General features: G+C 44.5%; 1 protein-coding gene across 2 annotated transcripts in view; it reads left to right on the top strand.

Moving 5' to 3' along the window:
* EPHA3 (EPH receptor A3) overlaps nucleotides 1–15,661 on the top strand; it is a 595,991-nt gene that overhangs the window by 339,920 nt on the left and 240,410 nt on the right. The gene's annotated exons all lie outside the window — the stretch shown is intronic.

Raw genomic sequence — 15,661 nt, 5'->3', positions numbered from 1 at the left:
ACCGTCTGAGCCTGCCTCCTGAGACATATATTTTGAATGTGTACGCTATCCATACATGTTATCTGGGGATACGGTACCCTTTCTAACCTTTGTGCAATCACGTGCAATCCATACTGGGCCTAACACCGTCTGAGCCTGCCTCCTGAGACATATATTTTGAATGTGTACGCTATCCATACATGTTATCCGGGTATACGGTACCCTTTCTAACCTTTGTGCAATCACGTGCAATCCATACTGGGCCTAACACCGTCTGAGCCTGCCTCCTGAGACATATATTTTGAATGTGTACGCTATCCATACATGTTATCCGGGGATACGGTACCCTTTCTAACCTTTGTGCAATCACGTGCAATCCATACTGGGCCTAACACCGTCTGAGCCTGCCTCCTGAGACATATATTTTGAATGTGTACGCTATCCATACATGTTATCCGGGGATACGGTACCCTTTCTAACCTTTGTGCAATCACGTGCAATCCATACTGGGCCTAACACCGTCTGAGCCTGCCTCCTGAGACATATATTTTAAATGTGTACGCTATCCATACATGTTATCCGGGGATACGGTACCCTTTCTAACCTTTGTGCAATCACGTGCAATCCATACTGGGCCTAACACCGTCTGAGCCTGCCTCCTGAGACATATATTTTGAATGTGTACGCTATCCATACATGTTATCCGGGGATACGGTACCCTTTCTAACCTTTGTGCAATCACGTGCAATCCATACTGTGCCTGACACCGTCTGAGCCTGCCTCCTGAGACATATATTTTGAATGTGTACGCTATCCATACATGTTATCCAATTATACGGTACCCTTTCTAACTTTTGTGCAATCACGTGCAATCCATACTGGGCCTGACACCGTCTGAGCCTGCCTCCTGAGACATATATTTTGAATGTGTACGCTATCCATACATGTTATCCAGGGATACGGTACCCTTTCTAACCTTTGTGCAATCACGTGCAATCCATACTGGGCGTGAGAACGGCTGGCGAGCTGTTAAGCAAGCTACAGCACCTGTCCAGACAAGTACAGGGATTCCCTAGCGAGGAGACTTATTTGATTGTTTTCAATGTTGGGACAGCAATTTTTGGGGAGCACTATACTCTGGAGAATGATAGATGGGGCCCACCATACACTGGAACATTCCAAAGGTGGACATCAGACACTGGAGCAGCATTTACAGGGCCCAATATACACTAGAGCATTAGAAATGGGGCCCATTATGTTTGGAGCATTATTTGGGCCCATAAGACAGTGGAGCTTCATCCATGGGGACCAACATATACTGTAGCATTATGTGGAGCTCATCATATACTGTTTCAAACATTATATGGGACCAATGATTCTGTATGGAGAAATAGATGGGCCTCGTCATGAGATGTAAAAAGTGAGGTATTTTTCATTGTACTATACCGCTATTTATCTGCCGTATCGGAGCATGATGAGTTGTGGTATGTGTTAAAGGGGCGCGCTTTCGCCCAGGGCACATGAAAACCTGCAGCCAGCCCTCCCCCCCCACAACTTTAGCCAAATAACCCCCATTTTTCGGTGCGTAACTTATATTATGAAGTTAATTAAGGTTGACAAGCTTAAGTAAGAAGAATTGATGCTTTTGGCATTCAAATGGGCACTGTAGGTGTGTTTCCTGTCCTCCTCTCACTGCCGACTTTTATTCCCCATTGACTTACATTGGGTTTCGTGTTTCGGGACGACCCTGACTTTTCCCTATAATCGGACGATCTTGCTCGACCCGACTTTTGGAAAAGTCGGGTTTCACGAAACGAAACGCGACCCTAAAAAACCAAAAGTCGCTCAACTCTAGTAACTATATTTACTGAACATACATTTCAGTGTGCCAACATTTCGGATTTTAAAATCATATTTCAAGCTGGTATTATGAAGTATTCTAATTTCCTGAGATAATGACTTTTGGGTTTTCATTGGCTGTAAGCCATAATCATCAACATTAATGTACATAAACACATGAAATAGATCACTCTGTAATGACTCTATATATTATGAGTTTCACTTTTTGTATAGAAGAACTGAAATAAATTAACTTTTTGATGATATTTTAGTTTTGTGAGAAGCAAATGTATATAACTCCACCATTACAGAAGATCGACTCTCCACTCTACTCTCAAGATCACATCTCACTACCTGTGCACTTGACCCAATCACATCCCACTTCATCCCAAACCTCACCACAGTCTTCATCCCAACCCTAACCCATCTCTTTAACTTATTACTAACAACTGGTGTTTTCCCCTCAAGCTTTAAACATGCCTCAATCACACCTATCCTCAAAAATCCCTCTCTTGACCCATCCTCTGTATCTAGCTATCGCCCTATATCACTTCTCCCCTATGCCTCAAAACTACTGGAACAACACGTCCATCTTGAACTATCCTCCCACCTCTCTTCTTGCTCCCTCCTTGACCACTTGCAATCTGGCTTCCGGCCACACCACTCCACTGAAACTGCCCTAACTAAGGTCACCAATGACCTACTAGCCGCCAAGGCCAAGCGACACTACTCTGGCCTCCTCCTCCAGGACCTGTCCTCTGCCTTTGACACAGTGGACCATTCCCTATTACTACAGACCCTCTCATCTCTTGGTATCACAGACTTGGCCCTATCTTGGATTGCGTCATACCTAGCAGACCAGACATTCAGCGTCTCCCAATCGCACACCACCTCCTCACCGCTCCCCCTATCCATCGGAGTCCCGCAAGGTTCAGTCCTAGGGCCCCTGCTCTTCTTCGTTTACACCTTCGGCCTCAGACAGCTCATAGAATCTCATGGCTTTCAGTATCATCTCTATGCTGATGACACACAGATCTACATCTCTGGACCAGATATCACCTCCCTACTAAACAGAATCCCTCAATGTCTGTCTGCTATTTCATCCTTCTTCTTCGCTAGATTTCTAAAACTTAATATGGACAAAACAGAATTAATCATCTTTCGCCCATCTCACGCGACCCACCCAACAGACCTATCCATTAAAGAAAACGGCTGCCCACTCTCTCCAGTCCCACAAGCTCGCTGCCTCGGGGTTATCCTTGACACTGATCTCTGTTTCAAACCACATATCCAAGCCCTTTCCGCTTCCTGCGGATCCGTACATTCCTCAACCAAGAATCTGCAAAAACCCTAGTCCATGCCCTCATCCTCTCCCGCCTTGACTACTGCAACCTCCTGCTCTGTGGCCTCCCCTCTAACACTCTCGCACCCCTCCAATCTATTCTTAACTCTGCTGCCTGACTAATCCACCTGTCTCCCCGCTATTCCCCGGCCTCTCCCCTCTGTCAATCCCTGCACTGGCTCCCCATTACCCAAAGACTCCAGTTCAAAACCCTAGCCATGACATACAAAGCCATCCACAACCTGAGTCCTCCATACATCTGTGACCTAGTCTCCCGGTACTTACCTGCACGAAACCTCCGATCCTCACAAAATCTCTTTCTGTACTCCCCTCTTATCTCCTCTTCCCACAATCGCATACAAGATTTATCCCGTGCATCCCCTCTACTCTGGAACTCTCTACCACAACATATCAGACTCTCGCCTACCATGGAAACCTTCAAAAAGAACTTGAAGACCTACCTCTTCCGACAAGCCTACAACTTGCAGTAACCACCAATCCACCAAACGACCAGCTCTACCCGCGCCTACTGTAGCCTCACCCATCCCCTTGTAGATTGTGAGCCCTCGCGGGCAGGGTCCTCTCTCATCTTGTACCAGTCGTGACTTGTATTGTTTAAGATTACTGTACTTGTATGTATTATGTATACCCCTCCTCACATGTAAAGCGCCATGGAATAAATGGCGCTATAATAATAAATAATAATAATATAACGTACATATAGCCTGAGATGAGCGCATCAGGCCAGATTTGCCTGTTCTCATGGATTTTCCCAGGAAATTTGATTAGCAGAGATGTGATCAAATGTGATGTCCCTTCTTATGCTCTGGGGTCTACAGAGACCCCAAGCATGATAAACATAAGATGTAAAAAATAGAAAAATACTTATATTCACTTCTCTGCTCACCTCTCCAGGCCCCTTCGCTCCTCACTATTCTCGTTGCTTATTCTGATCCCCATGGCAATTGCTGAAATCCCTGCACAAGGAAGGGCGTGAAATGTCACAACATCATGATGTCACAATGTGCACTGTGACCTTGCGTAGGCATGCACAGAACCGTCCAGGCCATCGTTAGAGCCGGAAGTCCTGGCTCAGCATGAAAGGCCTGGGGATTTCAGCGCTTACCCCGGCGATCAGAAGATGGGACGAGGACCAGACAGGTGACGGTAAGAAGGAAAGGTGCCAGAAAGGTGAAAGGCAAGGTGAGTATAAGGAGTTTTCTTTGTTTTTTAACTTTTTGAAGGCCAATGGTTGCCATTATGCTGAACCTGCTAGGAGGTGGATGACAAAAAATCTGCATTTTGGTGAATGCATATTTTTGTAAAATTCATGTACAATTCACTTCCACTTATATTTATTTGCGCATCTCTACCTGTAACCCTGCGGTACAGAGCCACTTGGTGTACCATTATCATCTTATGGAGCTCTATATTGGGAGATAATAAAAGGAGATGTAGTAGGACCCCATAGAGTATTGCATTATGGCTCTATAAAACACAAAAGGTTTGCATGAGGCAAATACATGGTATATATGGAAATGTAGAAAATATCATGCTGTAAGGCTATACCCATCTTAGCAGTTGATGGCATATCTCTAGACATGTGATCATTAATTTATTGCAAGGGGTCCAACCTCTAAGACCACCATAATCCTGAGAATGACGGTGACACAGCACTACTTTAGTGCTGTATTATCTTTCAGTTTCTTTCTTCTGCTTGTTGTAGATTTCAGCTTTCAGCAGAATCATCTGCACTCAGACATTATGGGAGAATGAACTGTTTCACTTGGGACATTCAGCAACCATTATCTCAATCATCACAACTATGGAGGCTACAGAAAAGAACCAACACAAACAAAACTGAAAGGTCATATAGCACAGTCTAGAGAGTAACCACATACATTTCAACAAACTGCAACGCTTAATACATTGCCATCTCCTGTGCTCAACACAGTCCATCGAGGATAAGTTTGCAGCTGTTTTATACTCCAACCCTGGCCACCCATCTAAAGCCAGAAAAACTTTGACTTGAACTGAGCCACATTGAATGTTCCCGTGCTGAAGAAAAATTGCAAAAGGGATCCAATAGTGCTGTGGTGGTTCAGAGGTTTGATGTAGAGTGCGAGTTGTCTCCAGGCCCATTATGGCGTTCTGTTCAGCATTGTATCTGTATACCGAGGAGATTGCTCATTCATCTGTTTAGTGTTCACATGCACATAAAAATGAAAAATGAAAATCACATATTGTTATTTAAAGGTATTAATATTATCCTTTGTTTTTCTATTAAATCAGTTTTACCGATGAGGCTTTCAGTGCTTTACTGTTGATTATCAGCCACTTTTGGTGTGAGGCTCAATCTTCTCTTTCAGATTTTCCACTATGTGGCTACATGTTTGTACTTTTTATTACTGTGCTAATACAGTAAATTTACGTGCAGTCTTATGTCATAAACCAGATAATAAATTGTGGCATCACCACGCATAGCAACATGTGATAAGGTCTGTTAAATATTGGAAATGAATGTGCATGTAAAATCCCACACTCCCTCAGAATCGCCATAAGGTTCAGGCTATAGAGACATAACCGAATGATTTGTGTCTCTTTCCATCCACCGGCTATGTGTTGTATAGCAGATAAGGTCCATGTCCTTAATGTGACCTCGTGCAGATAAGATGCATACATTACTACTTAATACTTTACTATTTGCTCTCTATCTACAAAATATACTTGTTCCTGATTACTTCCAGACTCATAACGTGTTCATTCCGATGATGGCATTTGAAACAAGTATGTAGTAATTTACAGTGATCTATACAGACAGGTAGGGGCTCTGGAGCGAAAATCAGAATGTCTCTGGTGTTGGTTTAGGACTCTCCTCAGGGTCCGGAGATTGCTTTTGTAGTTGTGTTTATGACATGGGAATGAGTCTCTGCAAGATGACACCTGTGAAGAAGGGGCTTGAGATCCACAAGAATTTCCTCTATGGTACATACATGTTATTTACTCTTTTCATCTATGGTACTTACACCCTGTGTCTATGGTACATACATCCTTCCATTATGGTACACACACTATTCTTCTATGGTACATACATCCTTCCATACACACTATTCTTCTATGGTACATACATCCTTCCATTATGGTACACACTATTCTTCTATGGTACATACATCCTTCCATTATGGTACACACACTATTCTTCTATGGGCCAGTCATCCTTCCATTATGGTACACACACTATTCTTCTATGGTACATACACTCTTCCATTATGGTACACACACTATTCTTCTATGGTACATACACTCTTCCATTATGGTACACACACTATTCTTCTATGGTACATACATCCTTCCATTATGGTACACACACTATTCTTCTATGGGCCAGTCATCCTTCCATTATGGTACACACACTATTCTTCTATGGGCCAGTCATCCTTCCATTATGGTACACACACTATTCTTCTATGGGCCAGTCATCCTTCCATTATGGTACACACACTATTCTTCTATGGTACATACACTCTTCCATTATGGTACACACACTATTCTTCTATGGTCCATTCATTCTTCCATTATGGTACACACACTATTCTTCTATGGTACATACACTCTTCCGTTATGGTACACACACTATTCTTCTATGGCACATACATCCTTCCATTATGGTACACACACTATTCTTCTATGGTACATACACTCTTCCATTATGGTACACACACTCTTCTTCTTTGGGCCAGTCATCCTTCCATTATGGTACACACACTATTCTTCTATGGTACATACACTCTTCCGTTATGGTACACACACTATTCTTCTATGGTACATACATCCTTCCATTATGGTACACACTATGCTGACCGCCCGGCCACCTGAATTTTCGCTACATGAGGTAATACTTGTCATGATCCAGGACGGGATTTCGCTTTGACCCGTCCTGGTTAGACTATGGGTTAATTGTGCTGCCTCTCTCTGGCAGCACGAGGCTATTTAGTGCTCACTGGACCTGGGTCCGGTGTCAGTTATACTCCTGCCCTCGGCTGAGTTAAGTGACCTCTTGTATACGTGTGCCTTGTGCCTGATATCTTGCTTGCTTGTTCGGTTGTGATCTGGTTCTGTCCCTGTTACGAGTTCTGCCTGACCCTCTTGTACTGCGCTACCTCTCGTGTATGACTCTCTGCTTGTGACCCGACTCCTCTCTGCTCGTCCCCTTGGTACCACGTCGCCCTCTTGTGTATGACCTTTGGCTCTGTCTGACTACCCGTCTGTTTGTCCCTCCTGTACCTCGTTTGCCCGTACTGCTGTGACCACTGTTTTGCCTGACTCTGAGTTGTTTGTATGGTGTCCTGTCCTATCTGAATACAGGACGCTAAGCCCCGCCCCCTTGCAGTTACATGACCATAGGTCCCGTGCAGACTATTCAGTTTCAGTGTCCGCAGGTCCTATGCATCTTTACTTTCCAGCACTGACTGGACCCTGACACTATTAGCCTGAAGCACGCATGGTCACCTCTGCTGCCCGTCTCTACAGGTAACTCTTAGCACGGCTTCTGTACTCAGGACACGTGCACTGGCTCTATGAGCAAGTGCAGTGCGGTGTCTCTGACATTATAACTGACCCATACCATTTTTTTTTCTCTGCTTCCATTCACCTGTGTGTGTGATGGATCCTGTGCACACTCTTTCTGAGCAGGTTAAGCACCTGACGCAGATGTCTCAGAAACTCTTTGGAGAACAAAAAGTCCTGGCTCAGTCTCAGCAGCTGATCGCCGACACTGTGCAGGGGGTTCTTTCATTGGGGGCTCGGGATGTTACATTAATTTCCCCTGAGTCTCCAGTGAAGTTACCAGATACCTTTTCTGGAGATAAAAATGACTTCAGAGTTTTCAAGGAGGGCTGTAAGCTTTTTTTTTCCTTAAGACGACACTCTTCTGGGGATGAGTGTCAGAGAGTGGGGGTCATTATGTCTCTGTTAAGGGGAGCCCCCCAAGCTTGGGCTTTCTCCCTTCCTACCACGGCCCCTGAGCGTTTGACTGTGGATGCATTTTTTGAGGCCCTGGGGCATATTTATGATGAGCCTGATCGGGTGCGTATGGCTGAGGACAGGCTGATGAATGTTTGTCAGGGGAAACACTCAGCCGAGTGGTTTTGCTCAGAGTTCAGACGCTGGGCTGCTGAGGTCTGCTGGAACGACGCCGCTCTCTGGGGGTTGTTCCGTAGAGGCCTGTCTGAGCATCTGAAAGACGCCTTGGCTCTCCACCCCCCACCTGATGCCCTGGAGGAAGCTATGACGCAGGCCGTCCGAATGGATCGCAGGTTACGGGCAAGGGGAGTGATACAAACCGAGACATCATTATTCACCCAAGGAATCGGAGCCAGTTCTTCATTGAAAATCACGGCGATGGGAACCATCAACCTTAAGGAGGAAGAAAGGAGACAACGGCACGTGAGAAAATGCTGTGTTCACAGTGGCGAGTCTGGACATTGGAAAAAGGATTGCCCCTCCCGGCCACTAACCAGCAAGCGACTGAGCCCGGGTGATTATCGTGGAGGTCACCCATGCTCTCAGGTACCCTTTTCTGCATTTTCTAAAATGTTATTTCAAGTGGAACTTTGTTGTGGGGGTGTCTCCACATCCACTTCTGCCTTCGTGGATTGCGGTTCATCATTGAACTTTATTGACTCTGACTTGGTGGCCAGGTGTAAGTTAGGGACAGTTAGGTTGGAGACTCCGATTCACCTTGTTGCTATTGACAAAACACCACTGGTTAAGAATGACATTGTGTTTTGTACTGAAGAGTTTCTCCTTAAAGTGAGTTCCTTACACCAGGAACGTATTTCATGTTTTGTAATGAACAACCTGCCTGCGGGACTGGTGTTGGGGTTCCCCTGGTTACAGCTGCATAATCCTGTGATTAATTGGGAATCTCGGGACATTGTTAAATGGGGTCCCTATTGCTCTGAGAAATGTCTTGTTTCTGTGTCTGTGTCGTCCGTGGGTCTAGAAGGCATTCCGGAGTGCCTGATAGATTATACTGACGTTTTCTCCGAAAAAGAGGCTGAGGTTTTACCACCACACCGCCCATTTGATTGTGCCATTGACCTGGTTCCAGGTGCTAAATTGCCCAAAGCCCGCCTGTATAACCTCTCGGGTCCGGAACGGGCTGCGATGAAGGAATATATTTCCGAGAGCCTCCATAAGGGACATATTCGTCCTTCTGTTTCTCCTGTGGCGGCAGGGTTCTTTTTTGTAAAAAAAAAAGACGGTGGTTTGCGCCCATGCCTCGATTTTCGTGAGTTAAATAAAATAACTGTGAGGAATACTTATCCCCTTCCACTTATTCCTGATTTATACAATCAGTTGTCCGGAGCTAAGTGGTTTTCGAAATTAGATCTACGGGGAGCGTATAACCTTATCCGAGTCCGGGACGGAGATGAATGGAAGACCGCTTTTCTCACTACTGAAGGGTTGTTTGAAAATTTGGTCAGGCCCTTCGGCCTGACCAACGCTCCAGCGGTCTTCCAAAATTTCATAAATCATGTGTTCTCCGATTTGATTGGACGTTTTATGGTGGCGTATTTGGATGACATTTTAATCTACTCGCCTGATAAACAGACTCACATTGGTCATGTTCGGGCAGTTCTCCAAAGGCTCAGGGAGAACTGTCTGTTTGCTAAACTTGAAAAATGTTTATTTTTTGTTCAGGAACTGTCCTTTCTGGGGTTCATCGTGTCTGCTGAAGGGTATCGCATGGATCCTAATAAGGTGCAGGCCATTCTCGAGTGGGTTCAACCTTGTGATTTGAAGGGTCTGCAACGTTTCCTAGGGTTCGCTAATTATTATCGGAAATTCATAAGGGGGTTCTCACAGGTGGTTAAACCCCTCACAGACATGACTCAAAAGGGGGCCGATATCAAGAATTGGTCAACCGCAGCGGTAGCGGCATTTCAGTTTTTGAAAAAATGTTTCATGTCGGCCCCGGTTCTTATCCAACCGGACCCCTCTGAACCATTTATTGTTGAGGTAGACGCCTCAGAGGTGGGGGTGGGGGCGGTATTGTCCCAGGGACCCGCCACTTTGACCAATTTAAGACCTTGCGCCTTTTTCTCAAAGAAGTTCTCCCCTGCGGAGAGAAACTATGATGTGGGGAATCGGGAACTTCTGGCCGTAAAATTGGCTTTTGCAGAATGGAGGCATTTTTTGGAGGGGGCTGTTCATCCTATAACGGTAATCACGGACCACAAAAACCTAGCTTACATTGAGTCAGCTAAAAGGTTGACTCCCAGACAGGCTAGATGGTCACTTTTTTTTTTCCCGATTCAACTTCTCGATCACTTTTCGACCAGGATCCAAGAATATCAGAGCGGATGCATTGTCACGCAGTCTTGATCCGGTGTCCCCCCCGGAACCTCCATCCTCCATTCTTCAGCCTGGGGTGGTGGTGGCAGAGGTTTCTAATGTGTTGGAACGGGAGATTCGAGAAGCCCAGGCTCTTGCACCTCCAGCTAAGCCGTTGGATAAACTTTTTGTGCCAGCTCAGTTTCGTCTCAAGGTCCTCCAGGAGTTCCATGACTCAGTTCTGGGTGGACATCCAGGGATCTCAGCGACCCGGAAGGCCATTGCTAGAATATTCTGGTGGTCTTCTTTAGCCTCTGATGTTGGGGAGTATGTGTCTGCGTGTGAGGTTTGTGCCCGTGCGAAAACTCCCCATAACCGGCCGGCCGGGGAATTGGTACCACTGCCAATTCCTGAGAGACCATGGACTCATCTGTCCATGGATTTCATCACCAACCTTCCCCCTTCCAAGGGTAATACCGTGGTCTGGGTCGTAGTGGACAGGTTTAGTAAGCAGGCACATTTTGTACCTTTGGCAGCTCTACCTAATGCGGAAACATTGTCCAGATTGTTTGTGGAGCATGTGGTGCGGTTGCATGGGGTACCCCTGAATGTGGTGTCTGATAGGGGAGTGCAATTTGTGTCCAGATTTTGGAGAGCTTTTTGTAGGAGGTTGGGTATTGGTCTGTCCTTTTCATCCGCCTACCATCCAGAGACTAATGGGCAGACTGAGCGGACCAATCAGTCTCTGGAGCAAATTCTGCGTTGTTTGACCTCAGCCCGACAGGATGATTGGTGTTCTGTGTTACCATTGGCTGAGTTTGCATTTAACAACCGCACTAACCAGTCTACGGGTACATCTCCTTTTTTTTGCAATTATGGGTTTCATCCTCATTTTGGAGAATTTTCCCGCTTGAATTCTGGGTGTCCTGGGGCGGACGAGACGATCCAGCGGTTGGGGGAGGTATGGCGGGAGGTCCAGAATAACATTACGAAGGCCCAGGACAAATTTAAATTTTTTGCGGACAAAAAATGATCCGTGGGTCCAGTGTTTCAGGTCGGAGATAAGGTATGGTTATCCACCAAAAATATAAGGCTCAAGGTCCCCTCTGCGAAGCTTGGACCCAAGTTTATAGGTCCCTATGTAATTACCGAAGCAGTTAACCCGGTGGCTTTTCGGTTGAGTCTTCCGCCATCTCTAAGGATCCGTAATGTTTTCCATAAGGCCCTTTTGAAACCTGTGAGGTCCAGTGGGGAGGGATCATCATCTTCCCCGACACCGGTTCTGGTAGATGGGCAGGCTGAGTACGAGGTGGAACGAATTGTCGACTCCAGGTTGGTCCGTCGCGCCCTTCAGTATCTGATACATTGGAAGGGCTATGGTCCTGAGGAACGCTCGTGGGTTCCTGCTCGATCAGTTCATGCGGATCGGTTGATCCGAGCCTTTCACGCCAAGTACCCTGAGAGACCTGGGGGTCCGGTGGCCCCCCATTGAGAGGAGGGTACTGTCATGATCCAGGACGGGATTTCGCTTTGACCCGTCCTGGTTAGACTATGGGTTAATTGTGCTGCCTCTCTCTGGCAGCAGGAGGCTATTTAGTGCTCACTGGACCTGGGTCCGGTGTCAGTTATACTCCTGCCCTCGGCTGAGTTAAGTGACCTCTTGTATACGTGTGCCTTGTGCCTGATATCTTGCTTGCTTGTTCGGTTGTGATCTGGTTCTGTCCCTGTTACGAGTTCTGCCTGACCCTCTTGTACTGCGCTACCTCTCGTGTATGACTCTCTGCTTGTGACCCGACTCCTCTCTGCTCGTCCCCTTGGTACCACGTCGCCCTCTTGTGTATGACCTTTGGCTCTGTCTGACTACCCGTCTGTTTGTCCCTCCTGTACCTCGTTTGCCCGTACTGCTGTGACCTCTGTTTTGCCTGACTCTGAGTTGTTTGTATGGTGTCCTGTCCTATCTGAATACAGGACGCTAAGCCCCGCCCCCTTGCAGTCACATGACCATAGGTCCCGTGCAGACTATTCAGTTTCAGTGTCCGCAGGTCCTATGCATCTTTACTTTCCAGCTCTGACTGGACCCTGACACTATTAGCCTGAAGCACGCATGGTCACCTCTGCTGCCCGTCTCTACAGGTATCTTTTAGCACTGCTTCTGTACTCAGGACACGTGCACTGGCTCTATGAGCAAGTGCAGTGCGGTGTCTCTGACAATACTGTTCCGCGGATGTTATCCCTTATCTGGGGGTGTTACTTTGTGTCTCCTCTTGGGGTGGGTTATTTGCTTTACCCCTACTATACTTATACACCGGCCATGGTGTCTCCGTTTGGGGTGGGTAATTCTGCTCCCATATTGACCATGTCTCTGATGTTGTGGTGATATTTCATTAACTGGCCATAATCTTGGTTTGGTCGTGCCGCTTTAATTATAAAAGGCACATACAAACAGGTGGATTTATTAATCTATCTTGATATGCACCAACTTCAGCACATGGTAATTTACAGTAGATATCATTGAGAGGGAGTCACTTATGCACTATTGTGCCTAATAGTGGGTTTCATTGCATTCCCTTATACTACATCAGGCAGTATTCCAGGATGTTAATTTATTTCACACCTTTAATCAATGGTTGGTATTCAAACTATTGTTATTGAATTTTTATGGCCGTGGTTAGGTTGGAGCATCCTCTAGCACTGCTGTACTTTTGCTTGTCTTTTGCACATGTTCCCCATTTTTTCCGTTTCTGTAATGTATCCCTAATAAAGGTAATAAGATTTTTTGCTAAATTAGGATCTCATGGTCGTATTTGTTTTGTGGTTTCCACACTCTCGTCTTGTGATATGTAACGACTGATCCTCTAGTGGTTCAGGATTAACAGCATTTGTGATATTCACTGGTGCATATAGGATGCTGCTATATACCTTTGCTGTCATATTATACTATTCTTCTATGGTACATACATCCTTCCATTATGGTACACACTATTCTTCTATGGTTCATAAATCTTTCCATTATGGTACACACTATTCTTCTATGGTACATACATCCTTCCATTATGGTACACACTATTCTTCTATGGTACATACATCCTTCCATTATGGTACACACTATTCTTCTATGGTACATACATCCTTCCATTATGGTACACACACTATTCTTCTATGGTTCATAAATCTTTCCATTATGGTACACACTATTCTTCTATGGTTCATAAATCCTTCCATTATGGTACACACACTATTCTTCTATGGTTCATAAATCCTTCCATTATGGTACACACACTATTCTTCTATGGTACATACATCCTTCCATTATGGTACACACACTATTCTTCTATGGTACATACATCCTTCCATTATGGTACACACACTATTCTTCTATGGTACATACATCCTTCCATTATGGTACACACACTATTCTTCTATGGTTCATAAATCTTTCCATTATGGTACACACTATTCTTCTATGGTACATACATCCTTCCATTATGGTACACACTATTCTTCTATGGTACATACATCCTTCCATTATGGTACACACTATTCTTCTATGGTACATACATTCTTCCTCTAGGATACTTACACCCTTTGGCCCCAATTTATCACTTTCCTTTGCACCTATTTTTTATTTATTTTTTTTCTCTCATTTTGAGTACTTTGAACCTTCAAATCATTATTCTATTTGCACGTTTTTACGCTTATTTTATATGTGCCCCCTGTTTTTTTTTTCTACACTTTATGAGTGGAGTTTAGTGTTTTCAGTTTTTGCCTGTTTCATCAACTACAACTTTATAAAAAAAATCACACAATTTTGCAGAATTCCACTGCAGTCCTCTCTGATGTAATTTTGAATACACCAGTATTTTTGTGCAATTTTTGCACCGTTTTGTGAAACGTGCAAATTTTGGCAACAAAAAGTCACTAAAACAGTTCAAGACCATTTTTGTCTTTTATAAATCGTGTGCACTATTTTACAGAATATGGCACAAAAAAAAGACAACTAGCATCAAGAGACAAAAAAGGAAAGTGACTTAAAAAAACGTGCAAATGACAAATTGGGTCCTTTGTCTATGTTACTGTACATAATTGCTTTGTCTATAGTATATACATTCTTCCTCTATGGTACATACACCTTTCCTTTATTGTACTTAGATCTCTTTTTTGTAGATATGTAAGAGGTTGATGGTGGACTTTATCGACTCTCTTCTCTGGTAGGCTGTTATTATTATTTTGCGCATGTTGACACTATGATTTTGAATTATTCTTTTGTACTGTTTTTTTTTTCTATATCCCATTGTATGGTATTACTCGGTCACATCACTTCCAGAAGAAAATAATGATCAGATTTTTGAGTTTTCAGCTTTCACATGGACTTATGTTCAGTGCACTTGTCTATATTTAATTGCCTATTTCCAATAATGCATTCTGTTCATGCCATGTCCCTGTGAGAAATATTGAGTCTTGCTGATCTTTTCGCAGCATAGCAGTTTACCTCTGTTGTCCAGCCATCTGAGGGAGGCTGGGCAGACAGTATGTGAATCACAGACGGAGGATAATTATGGGCTGGCCGTCTTTCGTTATAGTCCGATTAAGAAAGCCTATAAGTGAGCTAGAGTCGTGTTGCTGAGTGGTGGCTAGCAGATGAGTAGATGAAACATCTTGAAGTGTGTGCTACAGAGGGAACATAACCTCTGTGATTGTCCCTGGTGGAGAAGATCGGCTGTCCTTAAAGATTGATTGCCTCTGATAGAATGGATGTAATGCCAGATGGAGACACAAGCTCAGTCACTCCAGAATAGGGGGAGAGACCAGAGACTGCATACATCTTTAGAAAAGTTCTGATGTTTCTCAATATTAAAAGTAAAAGTGCCTAAATAGTAGATGACTGTAAATATATCCACATTGAACTATTCCTGTTACTTGGCTTCATGTTGGAGAGGCTGTGTGTCCTTAGTGCACACTATGGGGGGAACAGTGACATCCATGTTGCCTCCTCTATACACATTTATCGTTAATCAATGGTATATATGCCATTCCTTTATGATACACACATCACTTCTTTATGGTACATTCAACCTCCTTTTATGAAACGTTCACCCTTCCTCTATGGTAAATACATTGTCTATCTTTTCACACATCCACATGAAACAAACCAGTGAATAAGTT

The sequence above is a fragment of the Dendrobates tinctorius genome, unplaced genomic scaffold, assembly GCF_039654945.1.
Source record: "Dendrobates tinctorius isolate UK_male_01 unplaced genomic scaffold, ASM3965494v1 ptg000084l, whole genome shotgun sequence".
NCBI lineage: Eukaryota > Metazoa > Chordata > Amphibia > Anura > Dendrobatidae > Dendrobates > Dendrobates tinctorius.
Note: the sequence above shows the minus strand (reverse complement) of the source record. Positions and strands in the feature narration are given on the sequence as shown.